General features: G+C 44.3%; 1 long non-coding RNA gene across 1 annotated transcript; it reads right to left on the bottom strand.

The window, feature by feature from the left end:
* Positions 1-9,444: 9,444 nt before the first annotated feature.
* Positions 9,445-9,794, bottom strand: LOC123490769. Its single transcript, XR_006661040.1, has 2 exons — positions 9,754-9,794; positions 9,445-9,623 (listed from the first exon to the last, which is right to left on the bottom strand). It is a non-coding gene; the product is annotated as an uncharacterized LOC123490769 (long non-coding RNA).
* Positions 9,795-22,397: the final 12,603 nt, after the last annotated feature.

Here is a 22,397-nt window from a genome sequence, read left to right as displayed (position 1 = left end):
AAGAGGAGACTGCGTAAATCAGGCCTTCATGGTCAAATTGCTGCAAAGAAACCACTACTAAAGGACACCAATAAGAAGAAGAGACTTGCATGGCCAAGAAACATAAGCAATGGACATTAGACCAGTGGAAATCTGTCCTTTGGTCTGATGAGTCCAAATGCGAGATTCTTGGTTCCAACCACCGTTTCTTTGAGAGACGCAGAGTAGGTGAACGGATGATCTCCGCATGTGTGGTTACAGCCGTGAAGCTGCATTCCAGGTGACTACCTCATGAAGCAGGTTGAGAGAATGCCAAGAGTGTGCAAAGCTGTCATCAAGGCAAAGGGTGGCTACTTTAAAGAATCTAAAATATAACAAATATTTTGATTTGTTTAACACTTTTTAGGTGACTACATGATTCCATGTGTTATTTCATAGTTTTGATGTCTTCATTATTATTCTACAATGTAGAAAATAGTAAAAATAAAGAAAAACCTTTGAATGAGTAGGTGTGTCCAAACTTTTGACTGGTAATGTACATACAGTGTATTCAGAAAGCATTCAGACTCCTTGACCTTTTACACATTTTGTTACATTACAGCCTTATTCTAAAATGGATTAAATTGTTTTCCCCCCCTCATCAATCTACACACAATACCAAATAATGTCAAAGCAAACACAGATTTGTATGACTGATGTCATATTTACGTAACTATTCAGTACTTTCTTAAAGCACCTTTAGCAGCGAGTCTTCTTGGTTATGATGCTACAAGCTTGGCACACCTGTATTTGGGGAGTTTCTCCCATTCTTCTCTGCAGATCCTCTCAAGCACTGTCAGGTTCGATGGGGAGCGTCGCTGCACAGCTATTTTCAGATCTCTCCAGAGATGTTTGATCGGGTTCTGGCTGGGCCACTGAAGGACATTCAGAGACTTATCCCGAAGCCACTCCTGCGTTATCTTGGTTGTGTGCTTAGGGTCGTTGTCCTGTTGGAAGGTGAACCTTTGCCCCAGTGAGGTCCTGAGCGCTCTGGATCAGGTTTTCATCAAGGATCTCTCTGTACTTTTCTCTGTTAATCTTTCCCTCGATCCTGAATAGTCTCCAAGTCCCTGTCGCTGAAATACATCCCCACAGCTTTCATCATTAGATGCTACAGTCCTCCTTTAAGACTCAATAATGTTTCATCATTAGATGTGTGAGCGGACCAAGTATTCTGTCGGTTGCTCTAAAAGCGGAGAGGTGGAATAAACGAGTCGGGTTTTTTTACATAGAACAAAGTTCTCTATTGAGGTAACATGCACACACAACCAAGGACGATCTCAAAAGGATAACATCAAATCTTCTTCTTTACAGGAATAAGGACAACAAGGTGAGTAACTTTTAACTATAACATAAATCACGGTGTGTCACCGTCTTAACTACACGTTAGTGAGAGCTCATTTGTGGTGGTGGTGAGAATCAGTGTTTGCCATTCCCAAGAGGTAGTCCGTTCATTTCTTCTGTCGTCTGTCAGGTAAGTAATCTGTTTGGAGAATCAACACGTCCTTTTTTCCACCGAGCTCCCCCCACAACTGGTTCTCCCGTATCTTATGTAGGAGGAAGAGAGTAGGTGATTAGTGCACCAGATGTGCTTAACTGCCTCTGATCCCCTCTACTCACATGCCGGGCTACGATCAGTGGGCACAGCCTGCCCCCTGGTGGTCCACTACCTCCCCCTCAGGACCGGACTGGAGGGCCGGGCGCCAGACGCACTGTCTTGGTCGCGTTCGGCCGACAGCACGTCCGCATTCCCGTTCTCGATCCGGCCCTGTGGATGACACGGAAAGAGAGATGGTGGTAATGCAAGAAACCATCTGGCTATTCTGTTGTTATTGTTTCTCTTACTGGCCATCCAAGAGGGGAGCGTGTAACAGGGCGAACCTACGCCTAAGTAGGTCATACCGGAGATAATCGGGGCCCACTTAATGGCTAGGGCCTCTTTCTCTACGGTAGCATATCTCTGATCCCGGTCACTAAGCTTCCTACTTATGAAGAGAATAGGCCTCTCTGCTTCGCCTTCACCCTGAGCCAGGATCGGCCCTGAGCCCCGTATCCGAGGCGTCTACCTGTACAATGAACTCTTGAGAGAAGATGGGAGCCTGCAGGAAAGGATCAGAGCACAGGCTCTCTTTTAGCAACTGGAAGGCGTTTTCCGTCTCCTCCTTCCACGCTTACACGGTTTGGCAGGTTTTTCTTGATGAGATTTGAGGTGGGTGGCAATGGTGGCATATCCAGGGATGAAATGACGATAATATCTGTTATTCCCAAGAAGTTACGGACGTCCCCTCTTTGTTTGGGGCCCGAGGCCAGTCCCGAATAGCCCTGGTCTTTTCTGCACGTGGGACGTATTTTTCCGTTCCCCACAGTGTATCCCAGGTATTCCGCTTGAAAGCCAGGCAGCATTTTTTTTGATTGGCTGTTAGCCCTGTAGCCTCCAAGCTCACGAGCACCGCTCGCAGTCGCCGGAGGTGGCTATCCCAGTCCTCGCTGTGGATGACCACATCGTCTATGTACGCCGCTGCATACTCTTGATGGGGACGTAGAATGGCATCCATGAGGCGTTGGAAAGTCCCCGCGGCGCCATGCAGTCCGAAGGGCATCCTCACATACTGAAAAAGCCCCTTCGGTGTGGCGAAGGCAGTTTTTGGGAGGTCCTCCGGAGCCACCGGCACTTGCCAATATCCCTTCGTCAGATCCAGGGTGGTGATGAACTTGGCCTTTCCCAAGTGCTCCAAGAGTTCATCCACGCGGATACGCGTCGAACCTAGAGATGACGTTTAAGCCCCTAATGTTGTTGCAGAACCTCATACTACCGTTGGGTTTGGGGACCAGGATTATGGGACTCCTCGTTCGGAGGGGACTCCTTTTTCCTCTCGTCCTCCACTGCCATCAAAGCCACACCCTCCTCTCTTACGTGGTACTTCTTCAGCAGGTTGACATGATAGAGTTGGTCCTTCTTCCTCCTGTCGGGTTGCTTGATGCGGTAATTGACCGGTGAGACCCTCTCCGTTCCCTCGTAGGGCCCCCCTCCACTACGCCAGCAAGCGGTGTTCGGCTGTGGGCACGAGTACCATCCCTTTCTCTCCAACGGCGAACTCCCTGGGTGTCGCCGACTTATCATCGTAGGCTCGGACTTGAGTCTGTTGCGTCTTCTCCATATGCTCCTTTACTATGGGCCAGATTGCCGACAGTCGGTCCCGCATCAGGGTAACATGTTCTATCGTCGACCGGAACGGGCAGGGTTGGGCCTCCCAGATCTCCTTGGCTAAGTCGAGGATCCCTCGACATGGTATGCCGATACAGCAATTAGAATGGGGAAATCCCTGTGGATGCCTTTGGCACTTCTCGCAGGGCGAACATTAAGTGGGGCAGAAGCATATCGCAGTTTTTCCTGTCTCTGGACAACTCTTCTCAACATGGTCGGTCAGTATCGTCTTCGAAGGCCCACCCGGGAAAACAGCATGAACAATTCCTTGGCGATTCCCTTTGACAACATGTTTTGCGAAGGGGTATGGCCTCCGGGAACTTGGTGGCGTAATCTACGACAACCAGGATGTACTCGTGCCCTCTGGCGGATTTCGGAAGGGTTCCCACGAGGTCCATAGCAACGCGTTTGAAGGAGGTCTCTATAATGGGAAGAGGAATCAAAGGATTACGCAGGTGTGGCCGTGGGGCTGTACGCTGACATTGATCACATGTCCTACAATACCTGGTCACATCTCGGGTGACACGGGGCCAAAATAACCTCGGCATGATTCTGTCAATCGTTTTGTCTCGTTCCAGGTGTCCTCCAAGGCTGTGAGAATTGGCTAGCTGTAGGACAGTATCCCTATATGGTCTAGGCACCATTAGTAATTCCTGTTTTTCCCCCCTTCGTTGCACGACTCAATACAAGAGACCCCGCCTGACCGCATAGTAGGGAAGAGAGGGCTCACATGATCCGTTGACGTTTCTCCCGTCGATCAGTTTCACCTCCCTCTTGGCGTCCCGTAGGTTTGGGTCTCTATGCTGAGCAGTGCCGAACTGTCCCTTTAATTCTTGGGGCAGGTCAACCTCTGTAGAGGGGGGTGGAGGTTGTTCCCAAACCCCGTCGGGGGTGCCCGAGGAGAATCCCTTCCATGTTCCCTCCTCTGATGGTGCTTCAAACATATCCCTTAGCCTCTGGTCGCTCCTTCCTTCCTCCGTCGTGCGCAACCCTTCGCAGGTGTCTTCATCTGAGGTTTCCTGGAATAGCTGTCTGAGGCGTTGGGTCTGTATTTCGAGGCAGAGGCTACGTTCCCTTGTAGGGCTTACCTACCTCTGGCTTGGACCGAGGCTACATTCCCTTGTAGGGCTTACCTACCTCTGGCTTGGACTTGGTATTTTTTCCCCTCTGCTTTCCTGCCCTTGGTGTGTGATAGTGAGACATGGTCCCCTTTGTTCGGTGCGTAAAGTTGTCTGCCGAAGCTCCTTATATATGGGACAGTCTCTCCCGATCAATAATGGCACCTTCAGCTGGGGTACGCCCTGACTGTACACCTTCCTTTCGGGGAGAGAATGGACAGACTCACAGTGGGGTGATAGTGGGTAACTTCTACTTTGTTTGCTAGAAGTGTTGCTGTTATCACCATCTGCTCCTCCACTAACGTAACCATACTTCCTGAGTCAAGAATGGCTACCACGTCTCGTCCTTCTATTCGAACCGGAATTTCTGGGGCTGGGGCTATTTCTGCTAACCAACAGAAATAGTCTGGTTAGCCATTTGATTAACTGTTCAAGAGTCTTATGGCTTGGGGGTAGAAGCTGTTAAGAAGCCTTTTTGACCTAGACTTGGCGCTCCGGTACCGCTTGCCGTGCGGTAGCAGAGAGAACAGTCTGACTAGGGTTGCTGGAGTCCCTGGCATTTTTTGGGCCTTCCTCTGACACCGCCTGGTATAGAGGTCCTGGATGGCAGGAAGCTTGGCCCCAGTGATGGACTGGGCCGTACCCACTACCCTCTGTAGTGCCTTGCGGTCGGAGGCTGAGCAATTGCCATACCTGGCAGTGATGCCCTCTTCACGACTGTCTTGGTGTGGACCATGATAGTTTGTTGGTGATGTGGACACCAAGAACTTGAAGATCTCAACCTGGTCCACTACGGCCCCGTCGACGAGAATGGGGGCGTGCTCGGTCCTCCTTTTTCTGTAGTCCACAACATTCTAATTTGTCTTGATCACATTGAGGGAGAGGTTGTTATCCTGGCACCACACTTGCAGGTCTCTGATCTCCTCCCTATAGGCTGTCTCATCATTGTCAGTGATCAGGCCTACCACTGTTGTGTTGTAGTACCTGGCGCCAACGAAGATGGAGGCCTCGCAACTAGCTCTTAGGAAACTTTGCAGTATTTTGTTTTTCAATGTATTATTTATTACATTATTCGCTCAGAAAGTGTTTGGCATCATTACATACAGCCCGGAAAAAACTATTGGATATCAGAGCAGCGGTAATTCACCAGCATTACGACCAGGAATACGACTTTCCCGAAGCAGATCCTTTGTTTGCTCTCCCCAGGGCAACTGAACCGATTCCAGCGGCTGACCCAAAACATTGCAGGCGGAGGAGAGGCACTCGGGAGCGGCCTGCTGGTTCGACTGTAATACTTGCGCTGCCAAGACCCTCGACCATTGCTATTCGAACTTCCGGGATGGTTATAAGGCCCTCCCCCGCCCTCCTTTCGGCATATTTGACCACGACTCCATTTTGCTTCTCCCTTTCTATAGGCAGAAACTCAAACAGGAAGTACCCTTACTAAGGACTATTCAACGCTGGTCTGACCAATCGGAATCCACGCTTCAAGATTGTTTTGATCACGCGGACTGGGATATGTTCCGGGTAGCTTCCGAAAATAATTTAGACATATACACTGAAACAGTGACTGGGTTTATCAAGAACCTACCCTAACCAGAAAACCATGGATATATGGCAGCATTCAACCATGGCATCCCTAGCCGCGTCCTCAGAGCATGAGCAGACCAGCTGGCTGGTGTGTTTATGGACATATTCAATCTCTCCCTTCCCCAGTCTGCTGTTCCCACATGCTTCCAGATGGCCACCATTGTTCCTGTACCCAAGAAAGCAAAAGGTAACTGAACAAAAATGACTATCGCCCTGTAGCACTCACCTCTGTCATCATGAAGTGCTTTGAGAAACTAGTCAAGGATCATATCACCTCTACCTTACCTGTCACCCTAGACCCACTTTAATTTGCTTACCGCCCCAACGATGCAATCGCCATCACACTGCACACTGCCCTATCCCATCTGGACAAGAGGAATACCTATGTAAGAATGCTGTTCATTGACTATAGCTCAGCATTCAACGCCATAGTACCCTCCAAGCTCATCATTAGGCTCGAGGCCCTGGGTCTGAACCCCGCCCTGTGCAACTGGGTCCTAGACTTCCTGACGGGCCGCCCCCAGGTGGTGAAGGTAGGAAACAACATCTGCACTTCACTGATCCTCAACACTGGGGCCCCACAAGGGTGCGTGCTCAGCCCCCCTCCTGTACTCCCCTGTTCACCCATGACTGCGTGGCCAAGCATGCCTCCAACTCAATAATCAAGTTTGCAGACGACACAACAGTAGTAGGCTTGATTACCAACAATGATGAGACCGCCTACAGGGAGGAGGTGAGGGCTCTGGGACAGTGGTGCCAGGACAATAACCTCTCAGTCAACATCAACAAAACAAAGGAGATGATTGTGGACTTCAGGGAACAGCAGAGGGTTCCCCCCCCTATCCACATCGACGGGACCGCAGTGGAGAAGGTGGAAAGCTTCAAGTTCCTTGGCATACACATCACTGACAAACTGAAATGGTCCACCCACGCAGACAGTGTGGTGAGGAAAGCACAACAGAGCCTCTTCAACCTCAGGAGGCTGAAGAAATTTGGCTTATCACCTAAAACCCTCACAAACTTTTACAGATGCACAATTGAGAGCATCCCGTCGGGCTGTATCAACGCCTGGTACGGCAACTGCACCGCCCACAACTGCAGGGCTCTCCAGAGGGTGGTGCGGTCTGCCGAACGCATTACCGGGGGCAAACTACCCGCCCTCCAAGACACATACAGCACCCGATGTCAAAGGAAGGCCAAAAAGATAATTAAGGACATCAACCACCCGAGCCACTGCCTGTTCACCCGCTATCATCCAGAAGGCGAGGTCAGTACAGGTGCATCAAAGCTGGGACCGAGAGAATGAAAAACAGCTTCTATCTCAAGGCCATCAAACTGTTAAATAGCCATCACTAGCACATTAGAGGCTGCTGCTGCCTATTGAAATCACTGGCCACTTTAAGAAATGGAACACTAGTCACTTTAATAATGTTTACATATCTTGGACTACTCATCTCATATGTATATACTGCATTCTATTCTATAACATTCTACTGTATCTTAGTCCATGCCGCTCTGTCATTGCTTGTCACCACTGCACATCCCCACATGTCCCTATACGAGAGTACATCACTGGGGCCAAGCTTCCTGCCATCCAGGACCTCTATACCAGGCGGTGTCAGAGGAAAATTGCCAAGGACTCCAGCAACCCTCGTCAGACTGTTCTCTCTGCTACAGCACGGCAAGCGGTACCGGAGCGCCAAGTCTAGGTCAAAAAGGCTTCTTAACAGCTTCTACCAACAAGCCATAAGCCTCTTGAACAGTTAATCAAATGGCTCCCCCATTGTTATGCTGCTGCTACTCTGTTTATTATCCATGCATAGTCACTTTACCTCTACCTACATGTACATATTACCTCAATTACATTTACTAACCGGTGCCCCCGCACATTGACTCTGTACAGGAACCCCCTGTATATTGCCTCGCTACTGTTATTTTATTGTTGCTCCTTAATTATTTGCTATATTTCTTTTTTCTTTCTTAAAACTGAATTGTTGGTTAAGGGCTTGTAAGTATTTCACTGTAAAGTCTACACCTGTTGTATTCGGCGCATGTGACAAATAACATTTGATTTGTTCTAGAGTATTGTAAAGATAGGGGGGTGACTGGGACAGTCAATGTAACATCCATAATGTTTTTAGGAAAAGTTTTTGTAAAACATGCACGATACATCAGATCATCTTTAAATGTCTCTCTAAATCTAACTTTCATCAAGGTTTTATATACAGTGGAGGAAAAAAGTATTTAGTCAGCCACCAATTGTGCAAGTTCTCCCACTTAAAAAGATGAGAGGCCTGTAATTTTCATCATAGGTACACGTCAACTATGACAGACAAATTGAGAAAGAAAAATCCAGAAACTCACATTGTAGGCTTTTTAATGAATTTATTTGCAAATTATGGTGGAAAATAAGTATTTGGTCACCTACAAACAAGCAAGATATCTGGCTCTCACAGACCTGTAACTTCTTCTTTAAGAGGCTCCTCTGTCCTCCACTCGTTACCTGTATTAATGGCACCTGTATGAACTTGTTATCAGTATAAAAGACACCTGTCCACAACCTCAAACAGTCACACTCCAAACTCCACTATGGCCAAGAACAAAGAGCTGTCAAAGGACACCAGAAACAAAATTGTAGACCTGCACCAGGCTGGGAAGACTGAATCTGCAATAGGTAAGCAGGTTGGTTTGAAGAAATCAACTGTGGGAGCAATTATTAGGAAATGGAAGACATACAAGACCACTGATAATCTCCCTCGATCTGGGGCTCCACGCAAGATCTCACCCCGTTGGGTCAAAATGATCACAAGAACGGTGAGCAAAAATCCCAGAACCACACGGGGGGACCTAGTGAATGACCTGCAGAGAGCTGGAACCAAAGTAACAAAGCCTACCATCAGTAACACACTACGCCGGCAGGGACTCAAATCCTGCAGTGCTAGACGTGTCCCCCTGCTTAAGCCAGTACATGTCCATAAGTTTGCTAGAGTGCATTTGGATGATCCAGAAGAGGATTGGGAGAATGTCATATGGTCAGATGAAACAAAATATAACTTTTTGATAAAAACTCAACTCGTCGTGTTTGGAGGACAAAGAATGCTGAGTTGCATCCAAAGAACACCATACCTACTGTGAACCATAATTTGCAAATAGATTCATTAAAAATCCTACAATGTGATTTTCTGGAAAAAAAAATCTCATTTTGTCTGTCATAGTTGACGTGTACCTATGATGAAAATTACAGGCCTCTCTCATCTTTTTAAGTGGGAGAACTTGCACAATTGGTGGCTGACTAAATACTTTTTTTCCCCACTGTAGTCTATTGGTTTCAGAATCCTTTTTCAGTGTTATGATATTCATAACATCCATATCCACCAGTCTATCTTCATGTCAACTAACAGAACTGTCTACTGTGGTGGAAATATACCAGTCTATCTTCATGTCAATTAACAGAACTCTCTACTGTGGTGGAAATATACTTTTTTATTTGTTCAAACTAAACTACAGCACTTACTTTGATGAGTCAGATCTGCTCCTTTCTTCTCTTCTCCTCCTCTCACAGTTCCACTCAGCCCCGTTGTTTTCCTGCAGTCCACCAGCCGCACAGACAACCTCTTCAGACCCAGCAGTAAGGTGCTACTGGGAGAGGTACGACACGGGGACTCTGGGAGGGCGGAAGGGCTAGCGTTGTCCTGGTAACCATATAGAGGGGACACAGACACATATCATTATGGATGCTGATGTCACTGTTGTCATGAAGTGCTTTACAGAAACCCAGACCCCGATAGAGCAAGCTGTATGCTAGACCAGACCAAGCTGTACCATCTGGTGTTCTGATCTGGAGAGACTCTTCTCTGCCTCGTCAGCATCAGGATGTTGTTGAGGCTCCCCAGAGGATCCATGATAGTCATGTCTCTCTCCTGTGTGAACGAGAACATCAAACAGATTGTAAACGTATGACTGTCTATTACAATCATAGGGTCTTACAAGAGGCATTCATATATCTTAACAGGACCTAAAATGGCCACATTCAACATGATTTTATAGAATATTGTTTGTGATGCAAATGTGAAAGGGTCGTTCCACTAATTGGGTGCCTTTTGCGTCCCTTTGATATTTTAAGTAGAAATTACGCACCAATATTGAATGTTAAAAGCCTGTTATATTAGATGAGGTTCACTTTAATATAGACCACATGGAGAATTCAATACATCTATACATTTAAAAGTCCCAAAAATGCATGAACAAATGGCAGATTGAACCTTTAACAATTCCTACAGTACTGAACAACATATTGAAGTATATAACTTCAGTAGAATGCCCCTTAAAAACCCCACATTAGTTCAACTACTGCATAGTTTGTGCCCCTGCTTTTTAGACAATAATCACTGGTGTAAACAGGATCTTCAGTCTCCTCCTCCATCCCTTCCTCTTCCTCTTTCACTCCCAAAACGTCTTCCTCCTTCTCTTTTATTGAGATAGCCTCCTCTTCCTCTTTTAATCCAAAAGATTCTTCCTCTTCTTTCACTCCATTCTCTTCTTTCAATGTGATAGCCTCCTCTCCCTCCCTTTTGATTCTGAAAGCTTCTACTTCCTCCTCTTCCTCTTTCACTAAAAAAGGTTCTTCCTCTTCTTTCACTCCATTCTCTTCTTTCAATGTGATAGCCTCCTCTCCCTCCCTTTTGATTCTGAAAGCTTCTACTTCCTCCTCTTCCACTAAAAAAGGTTCTTCCTCTTCTTTCACTCCATTCTCTTCTTTCAATGTGATCACCTCCTCTTCTTCCTTTTTTATTCTGAAAGCTTCTTCCACTCCTTTCAATATTATATCCACATCTTCGTCTTCTTTTAAGATGATGTTCAGCCCCAGAGCTTCTTTCTCCGTATAGCTTAGTGAGCTCATGGTCGGGGATGTTAGCTAGCTAGATAGTTAGCATTAGCGATTCGCCTAGTACAGTAAGGTTATCCATTTAACAAATTAGCCAACTTAATTTGACAAGCAAATTACATTTTTTAAACTAGTAAATACGTAAACAGAATTATGTTTAAAATCAATGACATTAATATGCAAAAGATTGGTCTAAAGGTTTTATGTTCGCTAGCAAGCTACCGAGGTGGTTGAATCGGTGCTTCTTCTTCTTCAGTGGGGCTTATGAGGGGTTGGCATCCAATGTTATGGTGCATTACCGCCACCTACTGCCGTCTTCCCCTCCCCTTCCCCTCCCTTATTGTCTCTATTCCACTGCTCCTGCCATCTCTGCACCATCACTGTATATATCAGTATTTTTGCATCTGCCTTGCTCATTGAAACCTCAACATCAACATCCCCACTACTAAGTGCTTGTTTAGCCAGTATATCTACTGCCTCGTTCCCCTCCACCCCCACATGGGCTGGAACCCAAGTAAATCTTATCTGAATAGCCATCTGTTTAATCATGCCATGGGTTTGTAGCACCTCATAAAGCAGGTCTTGTCTGCTACGTGAGCTAAAGGACTGGAGACTCATTAACACTGCACATGAATCAGAGCAAATAACTACTCTGTCTTGTTTGACTTCCTCCACCCACTGCAAGGCCAACAGTATGGCCATCAGCTCCGCCGTATATACAGTGGAGAAAAATAGTATTTAGTCAGCCACCAATTGTGCAAGTTCTCCCACTTAAAAAGATGAGAGAGGCCTGTAATTCTCATCATAGGTACACGGCAACTATGACAGACAAAATGAGAAAAAAAAATCCAGAAAATCACATTGTAGGATTTTTTATGAATTTATTTGCAAATTATGGTGGAAAATAAGTATTTGGTCAATAACAAAAGTTTCTCAATACTTTGTTATATACCCTTTGTTGGCAATGACACAGGTCAAACGTTTTCTGTAAGTCTTCACAAGGTTTTCACACACTGTTGCTGGTATTTTGGCCCATTCCTCCATGCAGATCTCCTCTAGAGCAGTGATGTTTTGGGGCTGTCGCTGGGCAACACAGACTTTCAACTCCCTCCAAATATTTTCTATGGGGTTGAGATCTGGAGACTGGCTAGGCCACTCCAGGACCTTGAAATGCTTTTTACGAAGCCTCTCCTTCGTTGCCCGGGCGGTGTGTTTGGGATCATTGTCATGCTGAAAGACCCAGCCACGTTTCATCTTCAATGCCCTTGCTGATGGAAGGAGGTTTTCACTCAAAATCTCACGATACATGGCCCCATTCATTCTTTCCTTTACACAGATTAGTCGTCCTGGTCCCTTTGCAGAAAAACAGCCCCAAAGCATGATGTTTCCACCCCCATGCTTCACAGTAGGTATGGTGTTCTTTGGATGCAACTCAGCATTCTTTGTCCTCCAAACACGACGAGTTGAGTTTTTACCAAAAATATATTTTGGTTTCATCTGACATTCTCCCAATCCTCTTCTGGATCATCCAAATGCACTCTAGCAAACTTCAGACAGGCCTGGACATGTACTGGCTTAAGCAGGGGGACACGTCTGGCACTGCAGGATTTGTGTCCCTGGCGGCGTAGTGTGTTACTGATGGTAGGCTTTGTCACTTTGGTCCCAGCTCTCTGCAGGTCATTCACTAGGTCCCCCCGTGTGGTTCTGGGATTTTTGCTCACCATTCTTGTGATCATTTTGACCCCACAGGGTGAGATCTGCGTGGAGCCCCAGATCGAGGGAGATTATCAGTGGTCTTGTATGTCTTCCATTTCCTAATAATTGCTCCCACAGTTGATTTCTTCAAACCAAGCTGCTTACCTAATGCATATTCAGTCTTCCCAGCCTGGTGCAGGTCTACAATTGTGTTTCTGGTGTCCTTTGACAGCTGTTTGGTCTTGGCCGTAGTGGAGTTTGGAGAGTGACTGTTTGAGGTTGTGGACAGGTGTCTTTTATACTGATAACAAGTTCAAACAGGTGCCATTAATACAGGTAACGAGTGGAGGACAGAGGAGCCTCTTAAAGAAGAAGTTACAGGTCTGTGAGAGCCAGATATCTTGCTTGTTTGTAGGTGACCAAATACTTATTTTCCACCATAATTTGCAAATAAATTCATAAAAAATCCTATAATGTGATTTTCTGGATTTTTTTCCCTCAATTTGTCTGTCATAGTTGACGTGTACCTATGATGAAAATTACAGGCCTCTCTCATCTTTTTAAGTGGGAGAACTTGCACAATTGGTGGCTGACTAAATACTTTTTTTCCCCACTGTACAGCCAGATGATCTGTAATACATTTCCTGACTTCCACCCTACATTCCTGCACTACAAATGCTGACCCAGTACGTCCTGTCCTTGGATCTTTTGACCCATCTGTGTAAATAGTCACAAAATCCTGATACACAGTTTCCAGATGTCTCTTAAAGAAATCAGCTGGATCAACACCCTCCCTATCTTTCTGGAGTCTCTCCAACACTTCTAGATCAACTACTGGAGGCGGAAGTAGCCATGGTGGATTTACAGGAATAACTACCGTTGGACTAAACTCCCTTCCATACAGTCCCATCACCTTCGCCTGGGTATTACCCATCCACCCAAAGCTCGTATTCTGACTTCGCTCATGTTCCCAGCATGCCTGTAAAATCTATTAAGCATGATTAGACACTCCAAGTCCTTGAAGGTTGACCCACTAATTAATTGCCAGCTGCTGTCTCCTAATCTGCAATGGCATATCTCCCATCTCCACTTATAATGCAGCCACTGGGGTTTGAATCAGTAGCCTTTTGTTGCTGTTGAAGAAGCCTCCCGTCACGTCCACTAGATTATAGGTCACGTAAGAAGCATCACCTGAATGAATCACATCGCCATCTGCTGACTGGAGTGGGTAACGCAGATTGGAAAAATCTCCATTACATCGTTTATTCTGGCAAACAATGTCATAAGAAGTCATTTAAAAACAATCAGATGCTATGTTCTCTCTTCTTACAGACAACACTTTCCTCCAGGGCTGACATGCCAATAGGCAGGATTAGGCGACAGGTTGCAGATGGTGGCATATTCCGAGCTAAATCGACCAAAACCAAAACGACACGAAGAAAATGAAAAACAAAACAAAAACAGAATAAAAAAGCTTCAGCCAGGAAGGATACATGATAGTGTCAACACATGGAGCTGGGTTGGATATAGTCATGGTAGGATACATGATAGTGTCAACACATGGAGTTGGGTTGGATATAGTCATGGTAGGATACATGATAGTGTCAACACATGGAGTTGGGTTGGATATAGTCATGGTAGGATACATGATAGTGGCAACACATGGAGCTGGGTTGGATATAGTCATGGTAGGATACATGATAGTGTCAACACATGGAGTTGGGTTGGATATAGTCATGGTAGGATACATGAAAGTGTCAACACATGGAGTTGGGTTGGATATAGTCATGGTAGGATACATGATAGTGGCAACACATGGAGCTGGGTTGGATATAGTCATGGTAGGATACATGATAGTGTCAACACATGGAGTTGGGTTGGATATAGTCATGGTAGGATACATGATAGTGGCAACACATGGAGTTGGGTTGGATATAGTCATGGTAGGATACATGATAGTGGCAACACATGGAGCTGGGTTGGATATAGTCATGGTAGTATACATGATAGTGTCAACACATGGAGTTGGGTTGGATATAGTCATGGTAGGATACATGATAGTGTCAACACATGGAGTTGGGTTGGATATAGTCATGGTAGGATACATGATAGTGGCAACACATGGAGTTGGGTTGGATATAGTCATGGTAGGATACATGATAGGGGCAACACATGGAGTTGGGTTGGATATAGTCATGGTAGGATACATGATAGTGGCAACACATGGAGCTGGGTTGGATATAGTCATGGTAGTATACATGATAGTGTCAACACATGGAGTTGGGTTGGATATAGTCATGTTAGGATACATGATAGTGTCAACACATGGAGCTGGGTTGGATATAGTCATGGTAGGATACATGATAGTGTCAACACATGGAATTGGGTTGGATATAGTCATGGTAGGATACATGATAGTGTCAACACATGGAGTTGGGTTGGATATAGTCATGGTAGGATACATGATAGTGTCAACACATGGAGTTGGGTTGGATATAGTCATGGTAGGATACATGATAGTGGCAACACATGGAGTTGGGTTGGATATAGTCATGGTAGGATACATGATAGTGTCAACACATGGAGTTGGGTTGGATATAGTCATGGTAGGATACATGATAGTGTCAACACATGGAGTTGGGTTGGATATAGTCATGGTAGGATACATGATAGTGTCAACACATGGAGTAGGGTTGGATATAGTCATGGTAGGATACATGATAGTGGCAACACATGGAGCTGGGTTGGATATAGTCATGGTAGGATACATGATAGTGGCAACACATGGAGCTGGGTTGGATATAGTCATGGTAGGATACAGTGGGGGAAAAAAGTATTTAGTCAGCCACCAATTGTGCAAGTTCTCCCACTTAAAAAGATGAGAGAGGCCTGTAATTTTCATCATAGGTACACGTCAACTATGACAGACAAAATGAGAAAAGAAAATCACATTGTAGGAATTTTAATGAATTTATTTGCAAATTATGGTGGAAAATAAGTATTTGGTCAATAACAAAAGTTTCTCAATACTTTGTTATATACCCTTTGTTGGCAATAACACAGGTCAAACGTTTTCTGTAAGTCTTCACAAGGTTTTCACACACTGTTGCTGGTATTTTGGCCCATTCCTCCATGCAGATCTCCTCTAGAGCAGTGATGTTTTGGGGCTGTCGCTGGGCAACACGGACTTTCAACTCCCTCCAAAGATTTTCTATGGGGTTGAGATCTGGAGACTGGCTAGGCCACTCCAGGACCTTGAAATACTTCTTACGAAGCCACTCTTTCGTTGCCCGGGCGGTGTGTTTGGGATCATTGTCATGCTGAAAGACCCAGCCACATTTCATCTTCAATGCCCTTGCTGATGGAAGGAGGTTTTCACTCAAAATCTCACGATACATGGCCCCATTGTCTTTCCTTTACACGGATCAGTCGTCCTGGTCCCTTTGCAGAAAAACAGCCCAAAGCATGATGTTTCCACCCCCATGCTTCACAGTAGGTATGGTGTTCTTTGGATGCAACTCAGCATTCTTTGTCCTCCAAACACGACGAGTTGAGTTTTTACCAAAAAGTTATATTTTGGTTTCATCTGACCATATGACATTCTCCCAATCCTCTTCTGGATCATCCAAATGCACTCTAGCAAACTTCAGACGGGCCTGGACATGTACTGGCTTAAGCAGGGGGACACGTCTTGCACTGCAGGATTTGAGTCCCTGGCGGCGTAGTGTGTTACTGATGGTAGGCTTTGTTACTTTGGTCCCAGCTCTCTGCAGGTCATTCACTAGGTCCCCCCGTGTGGTTCTGGGATTTTTGCTCACCGTTCTTGTGATCATTTTGACCCCACGGGGTGAGATCTTGCGTGGAGCCCCAGATCGAGGGAGATTATCAGTGGTCTTGTATGTCTTCCATTTCCTAATAATTGCTCCCACAGTTGATTTCTTCAAACCAAGCTGCTTACCTATTGCAGATTCAGTCTTCCCAGCCTGGTGCAGGTCTACAATTTTGTTTCTGGTGTCCTTTGACAGCTCTTTGGTCTTGGCCATAGTGGAGTTTGGAGTGTGACTGTTTGAGGTTGTGGACAGGTGTCTTTTATACTGATAACAAGTTCAAACAGGTGCCATTAATACAGGTAACAAGTGGAGGACAGAGGAGCCTCTTAAAGAAGAAGTTACAGGTCTGTGAGAGCCAGAAATCTTGCTTGTTTGTAGGTGACCAAATACTTATTTTCCACCATAATTTGCAAATAAATTCATTAAAAATCCTACAATGTGATTTTCTGGATTTTTTTTCCTCAATTTGTCTGTCATAGTTGACGTGTACCTATGATGAAAATTACAGGCCTCTCTCATCTTTTTAAGTGGGAGAACTTGCACAATTGGTGGCTGACTAAATACTTTTTTCCCCCACTGTATATTGTTTTATAAAGATTTTAGAATATTCACATGAAAACCTGTCACATATTGGACACTTAGCTACTAAGGTGGATATTGATCCAAAATGTCACCCGTCATTGGATTTAGGTTGCAAGGTCAGTGAAAAACAAATAAAACACCTTATGTTGATAGCTTTTTACAAATCCAATCAGTTTTCCACATTGATGTGGAAACAACGTTTATTCAACCATTGGCAGGCTTGTAAATGCCCCCAGGAAAGTCGAATGAGGAACTCTTCATTGAGACAATGATGAAACAGCAATCCGTTGATGAGCTGTGGTGGATATGATAAAATAAGGATCTGCTGGAGTCTAAATCAAACTAAGATTCTTTATTTCTGAGCTCAGAGAGAATAACAGAGTTACACAGTGCAGTGTAGACAGTATGAATTCCAAAGCATTGGGTGATGAGCACATATCTTTATAGTTTCCTGTTCCTGGACGGGACTTTATTTATACAAGAACGCAGGTGGAAGCTGGTTCGCAACACAGTATGATACTCCCAAGAACAGGAGATTATAATAGGACAGTTTCACAAGGTTAGTCACATACTCAGTTATGTGGACACATACAATTAAAATGTTCCATTACAGAGGCAGGTAACATTTATTTCATTAAATCATCAGTGGGCCAACAATGCAAATGTAAACAATGGAGCAAATGCATCATATCCAAATATCACTTGATTACCTGTAGTGCTGGAGGAATGACACACCCAGATAAACACACAGTCAGAGTTTAAAAAATGACCATTTAAACACATGGAATCTGATCTACTCTATATTCAAACTGACACACTCCATACTCAATTTATGTTTTCTAACAAAAACATACAAATATTTTTGAGTATACTTTGTACAATTCGATTTCATATGGTAAAATAAGTAAACACATTCTCAGTCAACAATATAAGACAATGGGAGCAGTATGTACGTTCTCTGATTAACTTATTAACTTTAAGTCATGTGATGTAAAATATCAATTTAGACACTAGGAGAAGTAATTAAGTCAATGTGATATGAAATATCAATTTACACACTAGGAGAAGTAATTAAGTCAAACACACACAGTCAGAGTTAAAAAATTACAATTTAAACACATGGAATCTGATCTATTCCATGTTCAATTCATGTTTTCTAATAAAAACATTCAAATAAATGTTTAAGTATACTTTGTATAAACACATTTCATATGGTATGAACAAGTAAACACAATCTCAGTCAACAATATAAGACAATGGGAGCACTGTGTATGTTCTCTGATTAACTTTAAGTCAATGTGATGTGAAATATCAATTTACACACTAGGATAAGTAATTATTATCTCCTGTGTGGATTCTCATATGAGCTTCCATGTTTCCTAAGTGGTTAAAACTCTTTCCACACTGGGTGCAATGGTGTGGCTTCGCTCCTGTGTGTGCCCTCTCATGTCTTTTCAGGGTGCCTAACTGGCTAAAACTCTTTCCACAATGGGAGCAGTGGTAAGACTTCTCCGCTGCGTGTATATTCTGATGAGATTTCAGGTTATCTAACCGGTTAAAACTCTTTCCACAATGGGAGCAGTGGTAAGACTTCTCCGCTGCGTGTATATTCTGATGAGATTTCAGGTTATCTATCCGGTTAAAACTCTTTCCACACTGGGCGCATTGGTGTGGCTTCGCTCCTGTGTGTGTCTTCTCATGTCTTTTCAGGGCGTCTAACCTGTTAAGACGCTTTCCACAATGGGAGCAATGGTAAGGCTTCTCCGCTGTGTGTATATGCTGATGAGATTTCAGGTTGTGTAACAGGTTAAAACTCTTTCCACACTGGGAGCAATGGTATGGCTTCTCCCCTGTGTGTATTCGCTGATGAGCTTTCATTTGTCCTGAATGGTTAAAACTCTTTCCACACTGGGCGCAATGGTGTGGCTTCGCTCCTGTGTGTGCCCTCTCATGTCTTTTCAGGGTGCCTAACTGGTTAAAACTCTTTCCACAATGGGAGCAGTGGTAAGGCTTCTCCGCTGTGTGTATATGCTTATGAGATTTCAGGTTGTCTAACTGGTTAAAACTCTTTCCACACTGGGAGCAATGGTATGGCTTTTCTCCTGTGTGTGTCCTCTCATGTCTTTTCAGGTTTCCTAACTTGGCAAACCTAGCTCCACACTGGGAGCAGAGATGTCGTGTTGCTGGTTTGGACGTCTCTGGTTCCTCCGATTTCGGTTTTTCTCCTGCCAAAGACGGTGTTTATTTAAAGAGAGACCTGAATGAAAGTTGATAAAACTGCCTTGCTATGAAATGTAATCCAAATACGATCCCTCAACCTGAGGACAGATTTCAAACATTTCATCAATTCAAACAATCTTGGTGTGACATCTTCCTGGTAAGTACTGAAATGTTTTTATTGATTTTGTTTAATAAGTCAGAACACAAACTAGACAGTTCTAGGGCACTCAAGACAAATAGATCGCTGGATTCCTATCGTGCAGGTGGTTGTAAATGTATAACCTTAATAGCTGTATGATACAGAATGCGACCTACACATTCCCCTAAACCTAAAATAAGTAAAGAAGTAATTTTGTGTGGAAGTCCCAAACTTTTTTTTTTTTTTTACATTGGAGACAGACAAAGTACACCAGTAACATCTCACCGTTGTCAAAAGGGTCCTGTTTAAATGGCAATTCATCTGATTTAGACATTTACACATTTTTAACATTTTGTCTATCACTAATGTCATGATATAATGGGTAAAGTCTAAAATAATGTGAAATATTTTGTTCCTAAAAATATAAAACGCACACATTTTCCAAGCGCACGAAAGCTTTATTCTCTCAAATCTTGTGCACAAATTTGTTTACATCACTGTTAGTGAACATTTCTCATTTGCCAAGGTAATCCATCCACCTGACAGGTGTGGCATATCAAGAAGCTGATTAAACAGCATGATCATTACAAGGGTGCACCTTGTGCTGGGGACAATAAAAGGTTAATAAAATATGCAGTTGTGTCACACAACACAATGCCACAGATGTCTCAAGTTTTGAGGGAGTGTGCAATTGGCATGCTGACTGCAGGAATATCCACTGGAGATGTTACCAGAGAATTGAATGTTAACTTCTCTACCATAAGCCCCCTCCAACGTCATTTTAGAGAATTTGGCAGTACATCCAACCGGCCTCACAACCACAGACCACGTATAACAACGCCAGCCCAGGACCTCCACATAGTCTGAGACCAGCCATCCCGACAGCTGATGAAACTGGAGTATTTCTCTCTGTAATAAAGCCCTTTAGTGGGGAAAAACTAATTCTGATTGGCTGGGCCTGGCTCCCAGTGGGTTATCAGTCCAACTCTAACTTAACACACCTGATTCCACTTGAGCCAATGACCCAACACACCTCCAGGCTGTGTAAGGGCTATGTTACCAAGAAGGAGAGTGCTGCTGCATCAGATGACCTGGCCTCCACAATCCCCCGACCTGTTTGCGATGAGTTGGACCGCAGAGAGAAGGAAAAGCACTCAACAAGTGCTCAGCATATGTGGAAACTCCTTCAAGACTGTTGGAAAAGCATTCCAGGTGACTACCTCATGAAGCTGGTTGAGAGAATGCCAAGAGTGTGCACAGCTGTCATCAAGGCAAAGGGTGACTACTTTGAAGAATCTCATAAAATATATTTTGACTTGTTTAACACTTTGCAGGTTACTACATGATTCCATGTGTTATTTCATAGTTTTGATGTCATCACTATTATTCTACAATGTAGAAAATAGCATAAAAGAGAGAAAAACCCTTGAATGAGTAGGTGTGGTGGGACTCTACTGAGGTGTGTCAAAACTTTTGACTGGTACTGTAAATACAGTGGGGAAAAAAAGTATTTAGTCAGCCACCAATTGTGCAAGTTCTCCCACTTAAAAAGATGAGAGAGGCCTGTAATTTTCATCATAGGTACACGTCAACTATGACAGACAAAATGAGGAAAAAAAAATCCAGAAATCCACATAGTAGGATTTTTATGAATTTATTTGCAAATTATGGTGGAAAATAAGTATTTGGTCAATAACAAAAGTTTCTCAATACTTTGTTATATACCCTTTGTTGGCAATGACACAGGTCAAACTTTTTCTGTAAGTCTTCACAAGGTTTTCACACACTGTTGCTGGTATTTTGGCCCATTCCCCATGCAGATCTCCTCTAGAGCAGTGATGTTTTGGGGCTGTCGCTGGGCAACACGGACTTTCAACTCCCTCCAAAGATGTTCTATGGGGTTGAGATCTGGAGACTGGCTAGGCCACTCCAGGACCTTGAAATGCTTCTTACGAAGCCACTCCTTCGTTGCCCGGGCGGTGTGTTTGGGATCATTGTCATGCTGAAAGACTCCAGCCACGTTTCATCTTCAATGCCCTTGCTGATGAAAGGAGGTTTTCACTCAAAATCTCACGATACATGGCCCCATTCATTCTTTCCTTTACACGGATCAGTCGTCCTGGTCCCTTTGCAGAAAAACAGCCCCAAAGCATGATGTTTCCACCCCCCATGCTTCACAGTAGGTATGGTGTTCTTTGGATGCAACTCAGCATTCTTTGTCCTCCAAACACGACCGAGTTGAGTTTTACCAAAAAGTTATATTTTGGTTTCATCTGACCATATGATATTCTCCCAATCCTCTTCTGGATCATCCAAATGCACTCTAGCAAACTTCAGACGGGCCTGGACATGTACTGGTTTAAGCAGGGGGACACGTCTGGCACTGCAGGATTTGAGTCCCTGGCGGCGTAGTGTGTTACTGATGGTAGGCTTTGTTACTTTGGTCCCAGCTCTCTGCAGGTCATTCACTAGGTCCCCCCGTGTGGTTCTGGGATTTTTGCTCACCGTTCTTGTGATCATTTTGACCCCACGGGGTGAGATCTTGCGTGGAGTCCCAGATCGAGGGAGATTATCAGTGGGCTTGTATGTCTTCCATTTCCTAATAATTGCTCCCACAGTTGATTTCTTCAAACCAAGCTGCTTACCTATTGCAGATTCAGTCTTCCCAGCCTGGTGCAGGTCTACAATTTTGTTTCTGGTGTCCTTTGACAGCTCTTTGGTCTTGGCCATAGTGGAGTTTGGAGTGTGACTGTTTGAGGTTGTGGACAGGTGTCTTTTATACTGATAACAAGTTCAAACAGGTGCCAGTAATACAGGTAACGAGTGGAGGACAGAGGAGCCTCTTAAAGAAGAAGTTACAGGTCTGTGAGAGCCAGAAATCTTGCTTGTTTGTAGGTGACCAAATACTTATTTTCCACCATAATTTGCAAATAAATTCATTAAATATCCTATAATGTGATTTTCCGGATTTTTTTTTCTCAATTTGTCTGTCATAGTTGACGTGTACATATGATGAAAATTACAGGCCTCTCTCATCTTTTTAAGTGGGAGAACATGCACAATTGGTGGTTGACTAAATACTTTTTTTCCCCACTGTACATTATTCTAAAAAAAG

This window comes from Coregonus clupeaformis, unplaced genomic scaffold, assembly GCF_020615455.1.
Source record: "Coregonus clupeaformis isolate EN_2021a unplaced genomic scaffold, ASM2061545v1 scaf4709, whole genome shotgun sequence".
NCBI lineage: Eukaryota > Metazoa > Chordata > Actinopteri > Salmoniformes > Salmonidae > Coregonus > Coregonus clupeaformis.
The sequence above is the reverse complement of the archived record's forward strand: the minus strand, read 5'-3'. Positions and strand labels throughout refer to the sequence as shown.